Raw genomic sequence first — 14,182 nt, forward strand, 5'->3', positions numbered from 1 at the left:
TAGTCTGTGTTCAGGGACATTGAAGCTTCGGTAATACGGAGAGAAGTTACAATATTTAGTGCATTAATTACCTCGTGGCCTGGCGGCTTTCGTGGCGCTCAGTGACATCGTCGTCCGCCAGGCCCGGCGACTATGTCGTCGCCACCAGTGATGAATTTAATGTACTCCGTACATACCATTTCACGGGCATCGTGGGAAAGGAGCTCAAGGCCAGGAGGAGCATCAGATGGTCACTCTAGATTGGCTTTCCAACAAAGTATATGGAGTATGAAATAAGAAAAGCAAAAAAATTGACTCGGTGATTAATATCAAGAAGATGAAGAATCTCCACCTTCTTTCCACCATTGACCCGTTTCGACATCATTGCCAAGTAACGCTTCGCCCCGTGGGTCGGTGGTAAGATCAAATGCATCATCGGTACTTAGATGCACGATGAGGGTACTACTTCGTAGAAATGGGGGTAGCCCCGTTATTGGTGGTATCAATCTATTAGTGGAGCATACTTCGTAGGACTCCATGGTCCTTACGACCTTGGATGCCTTCACATACTTCACGATGTTACTTCGTTTTCATAAGGAAATCAATCCGAGGTACGAAGTAGTTTTATTTCCACAGAAGCCACAACTTAATAGGCGGGCATCATCCTGCTAACGTTTGTGAGTTACGAAGCAATTATGGGCGTTCAGGACTGGTCACCGAAAGCAACATTGAACGCCCATAGATCACACTCCGTAGAACTCACAACGAAGTCTGGACTGTTTTGCCACTACATTGATAATTCTATCGGCCACCTCCTTTGAATCCACTACAACTCGACAGGGGGAGCCATTTCCTTCGAGGGACGCTATCAACAGCGTGACACTGATGGACCTTGGCATTCGAATACCAATTCCCTGTGAGAAGAACTTGATCCTTCCCAGGCTCAACTAATTTGGCGACACTAGTACTGAATCTACCTTGTAATCTCGGCCATATTCATTAATCACCAACAACTTCGCACATTTACCGATCAGAGGCCAATCCAGGTAATCTCAGCTCAGAATACAACGCCACTCTCTCTAACCTACTTCGTACTGAGGAAAACAAATAGTTTATGGAACAGGATTGGAAGATGCGTGAGACAGGGAATCTCCTTGCCAAAGAACTTTGCCACACAGCTGACATACCCTGGCAAGTCCAATTGGAGGACGCATGGTATGGTACCCTCGCCTCGGGTCCCTGCGCCCTCACGGTCCGACACGGATGCTGGACCTGATCCCTATGCGGGTCGTGCGACGAATGCCCAGTGGATCTGCAGACGGAAGAGCTCTCGACTCTTCTTGGGCTGGCCCAAGTGCTGTGCTTCCAAAAGCAAAGTAAACTATATGAGGGCCACTGTCAAATACTTTGGATATCCTTTTCGGGTATAAACGGCAGAGTTCGGGGATATAAGCACGAAGTACAGAGGCCGGCGCTATGTAGAGATAAGCACGATGTTTGAACCCTGGAGGCCTAATAATAAACGGGAACCGTATATTCCTGACAACGCTCCTAAGCGATACTCGCTTCCCAAGGGTATTTTGATCAATCCTACGTCCTTCGAACGAAAGTGCAAGAGATTGTCCAAGAAAGAGTGAAATTACACAGTCCGTATTGGTTTAATGTCTCGTCCATCATCTGTCGCCGCTAAATTCACTTCAGTCCCAAGCACGGCAAATCAGAATGCGCCGGGCCGTGGAGCTTCCCCGTGGGGCACTAAACTTACCCGCCATACCCATTGATGTATGCACTACTTCGTAGATTATTACCAAGGCATTGAGTGGCGTGCTCTTGGTATAGGAGTGTGCTTAACTGGGCCTGGCGATGGATTTGGTGTACTTCAAGTTATCCACGGGGTCATTGACGCGGTCTCGGGATCTTGATGCTGGCTGTTGTTGGCTACTTCGTAAGCAGCATGTACCAAGTACGAACAATAAAGGAGCAAGGGCTTACTTCATAATGCACGCACCGCCATGATGGTCCTGTCCCATCCTGGCCGCAGATTGGGCCGCAGCGCGGAACGCCCAATACCACGACGACAGAATCCGTTTTAGGAATCCCTGTGCTGAGTTGGTGCAGGCAAAATGAGGTCTGTTCGCCTTGCGACGAACACATCAATAATTCGGATTCGTGCCCCATCTAGTGTTCACGAAGAGCCTCAGCTCCGCCTACCTACATACAATACAATCTAGAATAGTTGTGTCAAACTCCATCTGGACCCAATGCTTGTTCTCAGAAAGAGATAGGGTGCCACAACACGGTGTTCTATGGTATTGGGAAGGCCGGTAACCCCTGAGAGGCGTGAGAGAAGTGATAGATCAGATGTGTGTCATTTGAAGCTTCCCCCGTTGCACATCATCCTACTTCGTACTTGGGCTGGGGATGCAACGAGGTATTAATACTCCGTGTGGTGGAAGAGTCAGCGGTGTGGATAGAACAGTTGAAACCATCAGCTCGTATAATTCCCGAGCTCCAAGTTTTTTCATCGGCAAGGCGAACGCGCCTGTCACATCCAAGCCAGCGAATGGCTGCTTCTCTCCAATAGGATCCGTTCCAAGAACCAGACCCATCCATTTCTGACAGAATAACTTGTACGTAAGTACCTGCAGGCCAAACCAGGTCCCTGTACATTGGCCTCACCTGCCCTAACCTCAACTAGAAAGTACATGTACCGTTGACTCGGAGCATGAGGTTCCATACTTACCAAACATCACACACACTGGAGTGTCTTCCATGTTGGTGTCAGGTATAAGAACGTATTCCAAAAGCAGGCTTGGAGAGGAAAGGAACGGCTACAGAAGAGAGTGCTTTCATACTTGTAATCTATGCGTAGTGTATGAAGTACAAGCATTGACTTTTGGAAATATCTGGTGCCTCACGCTTTCCTCAGAGGAGGTTGGTGCAAGAAGACCTGTCTCCACCCACCACATGTGAACTCCGAAAAGAGCAGGGGCACCCGACTTGGACAACCATGGATTATTAGAGGCCTTCCCAAAACAGCACGGCTGGCGATACTTGTGGGACGGATGGGGCTCTCGAAGCTCGTGCTTGTCGTCATCAATCTGAATTGAGACCACATTCATTCTTGCCCCATGTGGAAGTGATTTGACTTGTGCTGCCGATGTCGTCAACCGCGGTGGCGCCTGCTCCAGCGTGCTCCCAACATTCGAATCATCGTGCTCAATACCAAATTTCCTCATATTACATTAGCCTACTCTTGCTTGATTGTTATTCATTGCCGACTCCTCCTAAACTACATCCTCCTCTCACCCCTGCTTTGTAAGGGCTGGAGGAGCTCTCCTCCTTTCGTTGGTGGATTCTATTCAAAGGGTTCATTGTTGTCCTTCGTACAATTACATGAAGCGGCGATATCGTTCCTATTTATGCTATCTACAACCAGACAGACCGTGGTTCCTCCCCCTCCCGACATCGCAATGCTAAGATACCGACTGCTTTGGAGTTTGGGCAGGGGCGCATATATTGCCTCGTGTAATGACGCCTGGCACTTGGGATCGGCTATTATCCCCTCGGGGGCTTGGCATTCTTCTTCCAGACCGACATTCTTCTGCAGATCCCGAACAACAGTCACGATACCAAGCTCAGCTTTGCTTGCCAGCCGAGCTATTTTCCCCAGTCCAGATCAAGGCGTCTCAGTCCTCCGTATTTACAGATTCCCTCGGCTGTCTTTAAGTTCCCACTACAGTGCTGCCACACGGCAAAGTATTGGGTGTTACCTTGTACTTCCCTGTCCACGTTTACACACTAAGGAACGGGAGGAGGGTGTTCTAGCTCCACCAGGATAGGCCCTTCTCAACAGCCCTAACCCGAGCAAGCGGGCTTATCCGGTGCACCATTTCTCACGGCCTGGCCCTCCCCGTCTTGAAGAAATGTCGAACGGCCTGGCCCCTGCTGTACTGCTAAGTAGTGTACACATGAACATTTGGCCACCAGATGGACAAGCAAGCTGTCCCGAAATGCCTCTCTCTACAAGAACGGGATGCAGTTGAACAGTATGCTCACAAAGACTCAATCTCAAGGAGCTGAGAGCCTGATTCATACTCTGCCATGAGAGGCGGACACAGACACGAGCAGCCCATCAGTCAGTATACTCTGAACTCACCGCCTTTATTTCCCACCGTTGAGATCAGTCTGTCCCACTTCGGCAGCCCTGTCATCCTCTGCGAGCTGCTGAGAGATACCTGCGTTCCGGCCTCTTGGAACGGGAATACTACCTGCAGCTGTGGGTGTAAAGGCTCCCAGAGTGGTTAGTATTTCCCCACCCTTGGACCAATCTCCCAAAGCTTGCTTGTGTTTTCTTATGCTATTTTCCCTCGTCCAGTCATCATCTCAATCATAACCTTGGGCATCCCTACGTCGTTTAGTCTCCACTTGCCAACACTTCGCGAAGTTGCAATACTGCTGAGTATCCCTTCTGGTACGTGAGATCCAGTCAGACACTGCGGTTGACCTCCCACACGCGGGAATAGGCGCCAACTGCTGTACGTGTCCCAGCATACATGCGCTGTCTGCCCTGCAATTATTGACGGCCAGACGAGAACGCACATGAGCATGCCATACATCAATTGATGGCATGCGCACGGAGATGCGACCCACCTACAGTTCTTCGGGAAGGGTGATTGAACGTGGCAGACACCAGAAACCACGGGTGTTCGTATTAGATCCATTCTAGTTGGAAGACCCTAGACAACACACCTTCAACCCTAAAAAGCGATGACGGATTTGCCTCAGGCAGACAGCAAGTACTACAAAGTACGGCTGTGCCATAGTCCTACACCTTGAGCATGTTTGTTCCTCTCTAACGTTTAACGATCTCGAGCTGATCGCGGATATTCTCACTTCTTCCATCGACTGACCTCCACTCCCGAACGAGCACTCCATAGCAAGCCTGGAGAGCTGTGATTCAACTACAAAATACTGTTATTACTGGCTCCAGTGCAGGCGCGGGGGGGATGTCAACATGAGGTCACATTCTCACTGGCCAGGGACCCATCCATCCACAACGGATCCTTGGAAAGGGTCTTCCTACATAGTAGCGTGGTGTACTTCGTGCACACCCTTCACTGGTGGCTTGTTCCAGTTCTCGCTCTTTTTTTTTTTTTTTTTTTTTTTTTTTTTTTTTTATTCCAACCACACCCTTAGCCCTTAACAGACCCCTGTCAGCAACGAAGGCTAGCTTCCCCGGGCATCCTACTACGCCAACTGCAACCATCAACCTAGGTACCGGCGGTGTATTAAGTCAGGGTATTTTTTTCTCACTCTTCTGCTTTGAATTTTCTTCAGTCCATTTAGATTACTACGGTTTATACACGCCCGTATGTACTTTGCACAGGATTTTCACCTCCTTGGACAGTACCAAGTATTATGGTCAGTACAAATCAGATGCTGCCCTGCGAAACACAACTAGAGAGGCGTTTCTCCCCCATCATGCCATCACGTACAGATTCGGTGTGCCAATGTTTGAACCGAACATTACCTGTTGATTGAGTCCTCTGAAGCGTCTGCTTAGATCCTCTCACTTATATACTTGCATCCCGGGTAATGCGGCGCGGTAGTCCCTGTCTGCTTTCAAAAGTTTTGCACATCTTCCTCCCAGTCGCAACTGGAGCATCTTGCAAAATTTGGTTCTCCTGATTCTCGAGGTACGAAGTACGAACCAAACTCCAGGTCTTGCCTAAAACACATTCGTACAGTGCTCGGCATCAAGAGCACCCTTCCCACACCCTTGTCCATCCGCTCAGAGTCCACTTGGTCACCACCCTTAACTGTCTGGCTGTCCTGCTTCAGCTGCAAACCTGACCTCGTTCATGTTTATTTTCTTCTTTCCCAATCTTACCAACTGAGTGGAAACAGACACACACGAACGGAGTCAATATTTTACTGATAACCCCGTTCTCCTCTATCGCTCGGGTGGGCCAGGTGTGAGAGCACACCCGAATGTGCATTCGCGCGACTTGAGCTCTACCTAATCGACTCGGCTACATTCGAAGTCCACCTGCATGAATCCCTGCCGTTGGATCTCATGTCTTGTACAGCTCAGCAGCCCGCCGTCCACGCGCAGAAATCCAACCTCCTCCAAAGATAGCCTACACCGGCTTTTTCGATTCCTTACCCGTGCGAGCGTATATGCAGCCCGACCCATCGTGTCGAATGCTCGGCGCTTTTCAGAAGTCAAAGTCTGAAAGAGCAAAGCGGCGGTGTCAAGACTTGCATTCACCATCCACTCCCCTCAGCCTCCCAATCGGCCACCGCATCGGGCAACCCAGCAACAAGGACTTGTATAAGCCCAATCAACCATCCTCCCATTTCTTACCCCGATAATTGTTCAGATCAATCAGCCACAGCTTCAAACTCTAGGCAGCGCATATCGTCTGCAGAATCGGGATCTGCAAGCTTTGGAGCCAGTTGAAGCGTGTGAGCTTCCGTTCGAGACTCTTGTCGACTGCCCATCCCCGGCCAAATCATCATCATAAACTAACAGTTGAGTTTATAAGAACGGAGTCCTGATTTCCTATCTTGCCCGTTAATGAGCTTCAACTTCCTAGACGGCGTTTCTTCTCTCGGAAAGACGTCGATTCATCAGGCCTTGTTTCGTTATCTGCCAGGGTTTCCCTCAGCTCTGTGTTTCTCAGACTCATCTTTCCCGATCCTCTAAAGAGAGCTGACAATCTTTCCCCTCGGACGATTAAGATAGACTTTCCATTTTAAAGTTCGCTCTTGCGTGAAGGGAGAAGTCAGCATCATCAAAAGGTCTCCCTCAGGGAGGTTAGCCCAACTTCAACGTACGAATACCAACAGCAACCCTGGCGATCCAACAACCAGTTCCGCCGCGGAGTGGACAGTCTCCGCAAGTGGGAGCCGAATCGCCCAGCAGCGCCAGCAGTCATAGTCTATCAACATCGTCGACACAACTTGAGTGGTTTGGCAGGGACGCTCGACCGTCCAGCCTCCCCTCAGGGGGCTCATCGTCGGCGTCGAAGCCTTCACCGGAAGGTCAATGTTTGGATCAAGTCCATCAGGCGAGTACAGGGCTTCATTCGATGTCGCAGAGGGATTCTGCGTCTCGCCCTCTTTCGCGCGCCTCCTCCCTTTCTCCCCGAACGGTGCCTCCGACGTCCACGGCTATCCCGTCCACCGTGCCAACTATCCCAAGCGTCCGAGACGAGCTATCGCTGAAGCTTGGAAGGGAGATCTCCGAGGTTTCTCGGCCCTCGAATAGTGGTGAAGGTACCTCCCAACTCCCGCGAGCGCTAGGAGTTCACACGATCCTCAACCCGCCGGATGCACGCGGTAATGTCGCTTCAATACCCCCTCTGAGCAGCGCTTCCACGGGTGCCGAGCATTTATCTGCCCAAGCAAGCCATGGAGGTGCTGCCTCTGCTGGTAATATTCAATCTCAGCAACCTTACGCATTCTACAGCTATCCTCAGGTCAGCGGCACTCCACCATCAGGATCACCGCAGACCGAGAGAAGCCTGCCTGGATTTCCCGGTCTAGACCGAGGGTCACCGAAAGCTGCCACCCCATTGCCAGCTCTTAATAATCCCAGGGCGATTCTGAGCCCAAGAATGACGAGGGTTCAAAGTTTGCATAACCCACCAGGGCACAAACAGAGCGAGAGCATGGAATCTCCAGCTCCCCCAAGCACCATCGGCATAAAGCGGCCCTACGACGATACTTTGGGGCCTGCTGCTGGGGGCCCCCATACCCGACAGCCCCTTCCATACACCGCAGCCCCGCCGCCCCCATCGATAATGTTACCCTCCGCCGCGCCAGGAATACAAGGCGGGCCTCTTCGATCAGCATCCCAGCCGGTCCTTGCAGAACATCGTACTCCAACCTTGCAGCCTTCTATACCTGTGCAATCATATCAATCCGAGGGAACACCTTCGAATATTGCGCAGTTGCAGCACCACCCTGGGCAAACACCCGCAGCTTGGGATCCACGTGCGGGTCTCGGCCAACCCCCAGTCTTCGGGACTGGGCAGTCGCAAACACAGGATGCCGCTGGTTGGAGCGCTGGTGGTTCTGCAGTCTCAGGCGGCACTGGTCGAGGTCGGGCCCGGGCAAGAAACGACCGTACAGAGGCACCTCCTCAGCAGTACCTAGAAATTAACCCCCCAGGAGGCGAAAGGTATATAGTTGCGGTTGACACGCAGATTGCTTCAAAGCAAGCAGACGAGAAACGACAACGAAACGCAGGTGCTTCGGCTCGCTTCCGCCAACGCAGGAAGCAACAGGCCCTGGAGGATAAAAACAAGATCATGCAACTCGAGGAAGATAAGAGGGGCCTAGAGGCAAGACTTCACGAGGCGACGCGCCTGATAGACTTCTATAGGAATGAGCGCAACAGGCTGCGAGATATTGTTTTGCGAACACCAGGGATAAGCGAGTCCGCCCACGCTGGGCCCCGAACTCCTCCAAACTCCGCTTTGCCTCTCGGGTTTCCTGACCAGGCTCAGATGCCCCGGGTGCCGCCACCGCCACCACCGGCTAACATTCCACCCTCTCACGGTTACGCTTCGAGTGAGACTTCCTCCATCGAACGGCCGACACGGCGACGAAGAACCGATCATACCCCCGATAGTGGTCCTTTGTCATACGTTCCGCAACCCCAAGCGCATAGCCTGCCTTCAATATCCGGCCCGCCCTACGGAATGCCCCCCTCCCGACCACCCTCCGCTTCCTCTACTGGAGAGATTCTTCCTCCAATACGAGGCATAGAGGGCAGCGCAGCAGCCCATGAACCGGGCGTGCCACCACCACCGGGACCTTCAGCACCGTACTACTCCCTGAATCGAATGCCATACGAATCGGGGTGGGCTCATCGGCAGGGAGGTCCTTCGGAGGGAGGTCAAAGGTGATATGCGTCCGGGGCGTCCGGGCGGATGCGGTTACGGAATCATTTGCCCCGACCGACCGCCGCCTCTTGCACGGAACGCTTCAACGGATGTCTCCAGCCTCGTGTGATCAAGCTCGATCTCTCCAAAATCAAGAGATTTGAACAGATCCTATGTTAGGTGGGAGATGGGTAGCTGGATGTCTATTCGATTCACAGCTACACACGCCTCTCACATCATTTTTAATACGCTCAGAAGGGCCTTCTTTTTTCTTTTGTCTTACTATTTTCCTTATATTTAATCTTTTTAAAGATATGCATATGTGGGCAACCACGAAAGCGACAAAGGAAGGGGCGGTTTACTACTATCTTCTTGTCGCATTCGATTTCGCAACCGGTATTGGATGTTCCGTCCATATCCTGCACCGTATTCTCTCGAAACAGAGAATAACCGCAATACTAGCCATCTACGACTCGAAGCCATTAGATTGCATCTCGATTTGGAAGGTACTTGGTGGCGTCCTCACCAGGTTAAGTCGGCGGCCTGAGAACCGACCTTGCCTTTGAAGAACGCCAACTTATTCTCACGTGGAGCAGCAAAAAGATATCTCCAGAACACCGATTGGGGGAAATGGCGGTGGAGCAAGTCAGACGAGACTCGGTGTTCCATCAGAGGTTCCCGAAGCCGGCAGGCGATGAACGGGCCGATCAAGGCCTGTTGTAGGGGAAGGGTATGGAGGGGGTCAATATAACCAACCCCCCAAGGAGTACAGGACAGTGATGTTTCATCAATCTAGATCGAGTTTTTGGGGCTAAAAATGGGTCATTTGTCGGATTTTTCGTTTTGTTTTCACAGGATGATACCACACAGATTGATATTTTGTTGTTCCTTTTCTTTTTTTTTTTTTTTTTTTTTTTTTTTTTTTCTTTCAGAGCAAGGGAAGCAGGAGGATGCATATCTGGTTGGGCGTGCGGTAGCGTTTTATTTCTTTTCCTTTTTCTCCCCTCATCTTCTCCCATTTCCCATTCGAAATTGTCACTCACTCTCTCCCTTTCTCTTACTTTTTCTCTTTTCGACCTCGTCTGTCCGGTTTGGTTGCGTCTGGATATCTTTTCTAAGAAAGGGAGGCATTACAACACGAGCAATCGATGTGCCTCTAATAAGGCTGGAATCCAGAGTCATATTTACACACAGCAGCGTGCGGAAGCGTCAATGTTTGGTTGCCATTTCTATTCCAGGTTGGGAGGAGTCCACACAAGTAGAAACATGGAGGCAGGGAGGGATCAATACCCGGTATCCTTGCCCAATCTTGTCTTTTCTTTTCAGTTTAGCTCTGCTGCTTCTTCCCTTTTTCTCTCCTACAGAAGAATCTGTTGCCCCATTTTCCTTGGCTCGGTGTTCTCTCAACTTTACAAAATACCCCCATTTTCCCAGCTTATTATACCCATGCATTTTTAGTAGCACATCTAAATAGTTGCATATCCGCGTAGGATAGAAACAGAACTAGCGGTATGTATATAGATCGAAATTGTTGGATTATCGTTTTTGCCTCTTTTCAATTTATTCCTACTTTGCTCGTTGATTCGTGTTCTTGTTCTCTCCCACTGGAACAAGTGAACCGCTGATCGGCACTATAGGATCTTCATGCATCATGAACAGGGCATCTCTCGTTTGAGGCTTGGGCGTCAACGCAGCGAACAAGGGTGAGCTTGCCATGGTGTCAATCGGGTATGTAGTTCCTCCCTTTGTACACGAGTTGGATGCCGAGCACGGAAGCGGAAGGGGCAATAATGAAAAAAAGAAGGCAGGCTCTAATGCAATGCACGCGGGGTCGGAAACGGAGAGGGCGAGGCTAGCAAGGAGGAGAGTTCAACTAGTGTAGTTCACATACAGGTAGCATCGTGGAACGTGTCGTCACAGATGTGGACAGTCGTTGGGCACCAAGAGGAGCTGCACGACTTGCAGCGGCCGAGGCGAGGATGGGCGGGGGTAACAGCTGGTGGTGGTGGTGGTGCGCTTCCGCATATCAATTGATGTGTGTCTGCGTCTGTGTGTACGGTGGAGTGTATAGGTGTGCCGTGATGTGACCGCTTCCAATGCCACCCTCTTTATTTTTTTTTTTCAGAATGTGCCCTGTGCGTGTTAATTATCCCTAACCGTCGCCTTATTTTTCTGGTGATTCGGGGTGCAAAGTGGTGTTTTCTGCAGATGCGCGTCACGACCAGGGGGGGGTGTGTGTGGGAATGGTAGAGTTGGGTTTTCTTTCCGAGACGATTCCATATTTGCTTTTTTAGTCTCCTGGAGCTCATCCGTTTTGGGTTTGTCTGGCAGGAGCTGGGGGGGGAACTAGTGCTAGCGGGAAGAAGAGCGGTGATGGGGACCCAAAAAAATAAAACAAAATAAAAACTAAAAAGAGAAAGAAAGAAAGCGGCAAGGCGCCACTGTACATAGGTGGGTGATTCTGCAGGATCCGGGCGGCGTAAGCGGGTTGCGATGTAAAAGAGAGAGAGAGGCAAGGGGGTGGCTAAAACCAGAGCCACCGAGATGACGTGTTAGATTTCGTTAGCGAGAACGGGGCGGCTTCTTTTTCATCATCCCCGGGATTACTGTGGGTGTGAGAAGGTATTATTGATGAAGGGTAATAGAGGAAATGAAAGTGTGATGCGGTATGGCACGGTGGGCATGTACGTGTTACGTGGTGCAGTGCCTGGATCAAGTGTGATGGTGTCGATGGCACGATGGGGCCAGGGCAGTGAGGAAGAGTGTGTGTGGGATGTTCAATTTTGGAAAGGGCGGTGATTGGTTTTATTTAGTGTGGTTAGATCCTACGAAGTAACGGATACCCCGTGTAAGTAGGCGCGCAGGGTCGTCAGGTCAGATGGGACGGACTGGCGGTCTGGGAAAAAAGGTCGGATTGGGGATGTGGCAGCAGGACTTTTTCCTTTCCCCTCTTGATTTTTTTCTTCTTTTTCTTCGGGGATAGGTTAGGGTCTATTTCCGCTGTTTGGGAAATCTCGGCGTGAAATGTGATATGTCGGCAAATGGTTTGAACTATCAGAAGAAGGGGGCGTTTTCAAGCTGAAATTCCTGCTCGCTCAGACAATATTCTATTTGTAATTTTTTTCTTCCTTTTCCCTTTTGGATTGGGGGGTGAGGGGACCGGAGCGAACCCAGCAAGGAACACAAAAGCCTGCTTTGTTACTCCTTCAGTATTTTATGTTGAACGAGTTAACTCCGCCGAGAACTTTAATGGTGGCGGCTCCGGTCCGTTCCGGGGGGTGGTGGGACCGGATCGGTCCAGAAGCTTGTCGCCTTGACACCCTTTGTGTCTCTCGGCGGCGGCAAGTTCCGGAACCAATCGACTTGGGGGCGAGACGTCCAACGTCACCCATTCAGACAGCCCTGGGACAAAATCAAGCATTTGCAAATAGTTGACAGAAAGAAAAAAAAAAAATTTTTGTCTTGAAAAGGATATTATAAGAGATATATCGATAGAATAACCATTTAAATTTATCTGTAATTGGGGAGATGAATAGGTGGTAAAAAAACAATCCAATGTCAAAAAAAAAAAAAAAAAAAAAAGGGGCAAAAAGCTCGCTCGCGTCCGCTCCCGGGATCGAATCCTGGTTGCTTGCCGCGAGCTACGAAAATTGCAATTTTCTAACCTTCTGAGCGCTCCATTAGCCACTTGGCCACTGGTCGTAGTGTCACCACTGCTTGAGCTGCTCGGTTGGAAGTTCCTTCCATGGCAGCGTATATAAAGTTATTACTTTTGACTAAATCGGCGAATCCGACGAGGAAAGAACTCGAGGCTCGGTCCTCGGGCGCCCCCGATGAGGTTGGTAGGCCTGGCGTTGAATTTGCCATGATCGACGTCGTCCCTTCTCTAGCGGAACGCGACTTTGGCTGTGACCTGGCGAGCCAGAGAGGTGCCAAGCTCAGGCGCCGGCAGTCTCGAACTCGACCTTCAGATGCCAAATCGAAAGAGCGTCCTCACTACTGTAACCCATGGCTTCGTCCACCTCCCGGGCAAAGGGGTATTATCTCGACTCGTCCAAGTTTTCGAAGGTACCAAGGAAGCTCTCCAGATCCTCAGATCTCCGAGAGTCGCCATGGATGGGCCCTATATGTGGGCTCAAGACGCAAGCGACAATTCACCTGTCCGGAACCGGCCACCATGTCGGCGACATCGTATATACATACGATAAGCCTAGTCATTACTTTCCGTACCTCGCGGGTTATACCTGTGATCCCTCATTTGTGTCGGCCCCCGGCCATGCCCATTACTGCTCCCCCAACCGCGCACGCCCGTCGTAGACGGATGGGCAGATATTCACGAGCCGCTTGATGGGGTAAAACCACTTTTCGTCACTGCCCAAGTCCTCCACGTCGCGCCACCTACAAAAAGTCCGGCACGCCCATCGTCCGACGTCTCCCAAGGACAAAGGGACACCACCTTGGAGCAGCACGAGACAGCAATCGTTGAAGATGTGGAATACTTTTTCGACAGGGAGACCTTGACAGCTTTGGCGTCGCTTTCGTGGAGGGTCGCCGACCCAATAGATAAATCAACAACCGAGACGGGTTTCTCCAGTGCTATTCTGCGCCTCGGTCACTCGTCTGAACCCACGACTAAAGCGACTGTCTTCCAAAATTACGAGTTACCTTTGCACGTAGCCAAGATCAAAGGGATGGAAGGATACACTGACCCCCGGGAAGACCCAGGCTTCAGTCTCAAGGCAGGATTTATCCTTCCACGAGAAGTGTATGATGCCGAAATCCCCGACGAGAGACAAGAGGACGCCCGAGGCCCACTGCCCTCAGCGTTTCCATCTCAAGATGCGGATAGGTCGTTTGAAGAGGACTAAGTGGAACATTTCTATTCTATGAGCGCCTGTGATCGAAAACTTCTTTCTTTGACTTCCTCTTCTCCTTCTTCTCTAAAAACCTTTCCATTACCATGGCCTCTGGTTCTATTTGGTAGTTGCGTGTTGGTAGACGTTGTTGTTAAGTTTGGCCTTCTTCGACAGCAAATGAGTAATATAGCATTACTTGACGGTTCTGCTACAAATAGATGGTAATCCAAGACCTTCTTACTTGCTAGTTTATCATATCCCTGAATTGGGTCGTGGAAACAGCTTTGCTTTCCCGACATAGGTGACTGATTTGAACTTGCTTGAACTGCCCTTGTGATTTCTTTCAAAATATGTGATCCAAATTCTCAACCCCTATTTATATTCATTCGATATGCTCCCAATAGCCTTGTACAGTGACAAAGAAAAACAAGCAATTGAAGTCTTAGCCCC

At 50.5% G+C, this 14,182-nt stretch overlaps 1 pseudogene; it reads left to right on the plus strand.

Moving 5' to 3' along the window:
* Window positions 1-7,076: 7,076 nt before the first annotated feature.
* Window positions 7,077-8,900, plus strand: SAPIO_CDS5780 (annotated as a pseudogene; the record flags this gene model as incomplete).
* Between the last annotated feature and the right edge of the window lie 5,282 nt (window positions 8,901-14,182).

This window comes from Scedosporium apiospermum (genome assembly GCF_000732125.1).
Source record: "Scedosporium apiospermum strain IHEM 14462 chromosome Unknown SEQ_SAPIO_0099, whole genome shotgun sequence".
Classification (NCBI taxonomy): Eukaryota; Fungi; Ascomycota; class Sordariomycetes; order Microascales; family Microascaceae; genus Scedosporium; species Scedosporium apiospermum.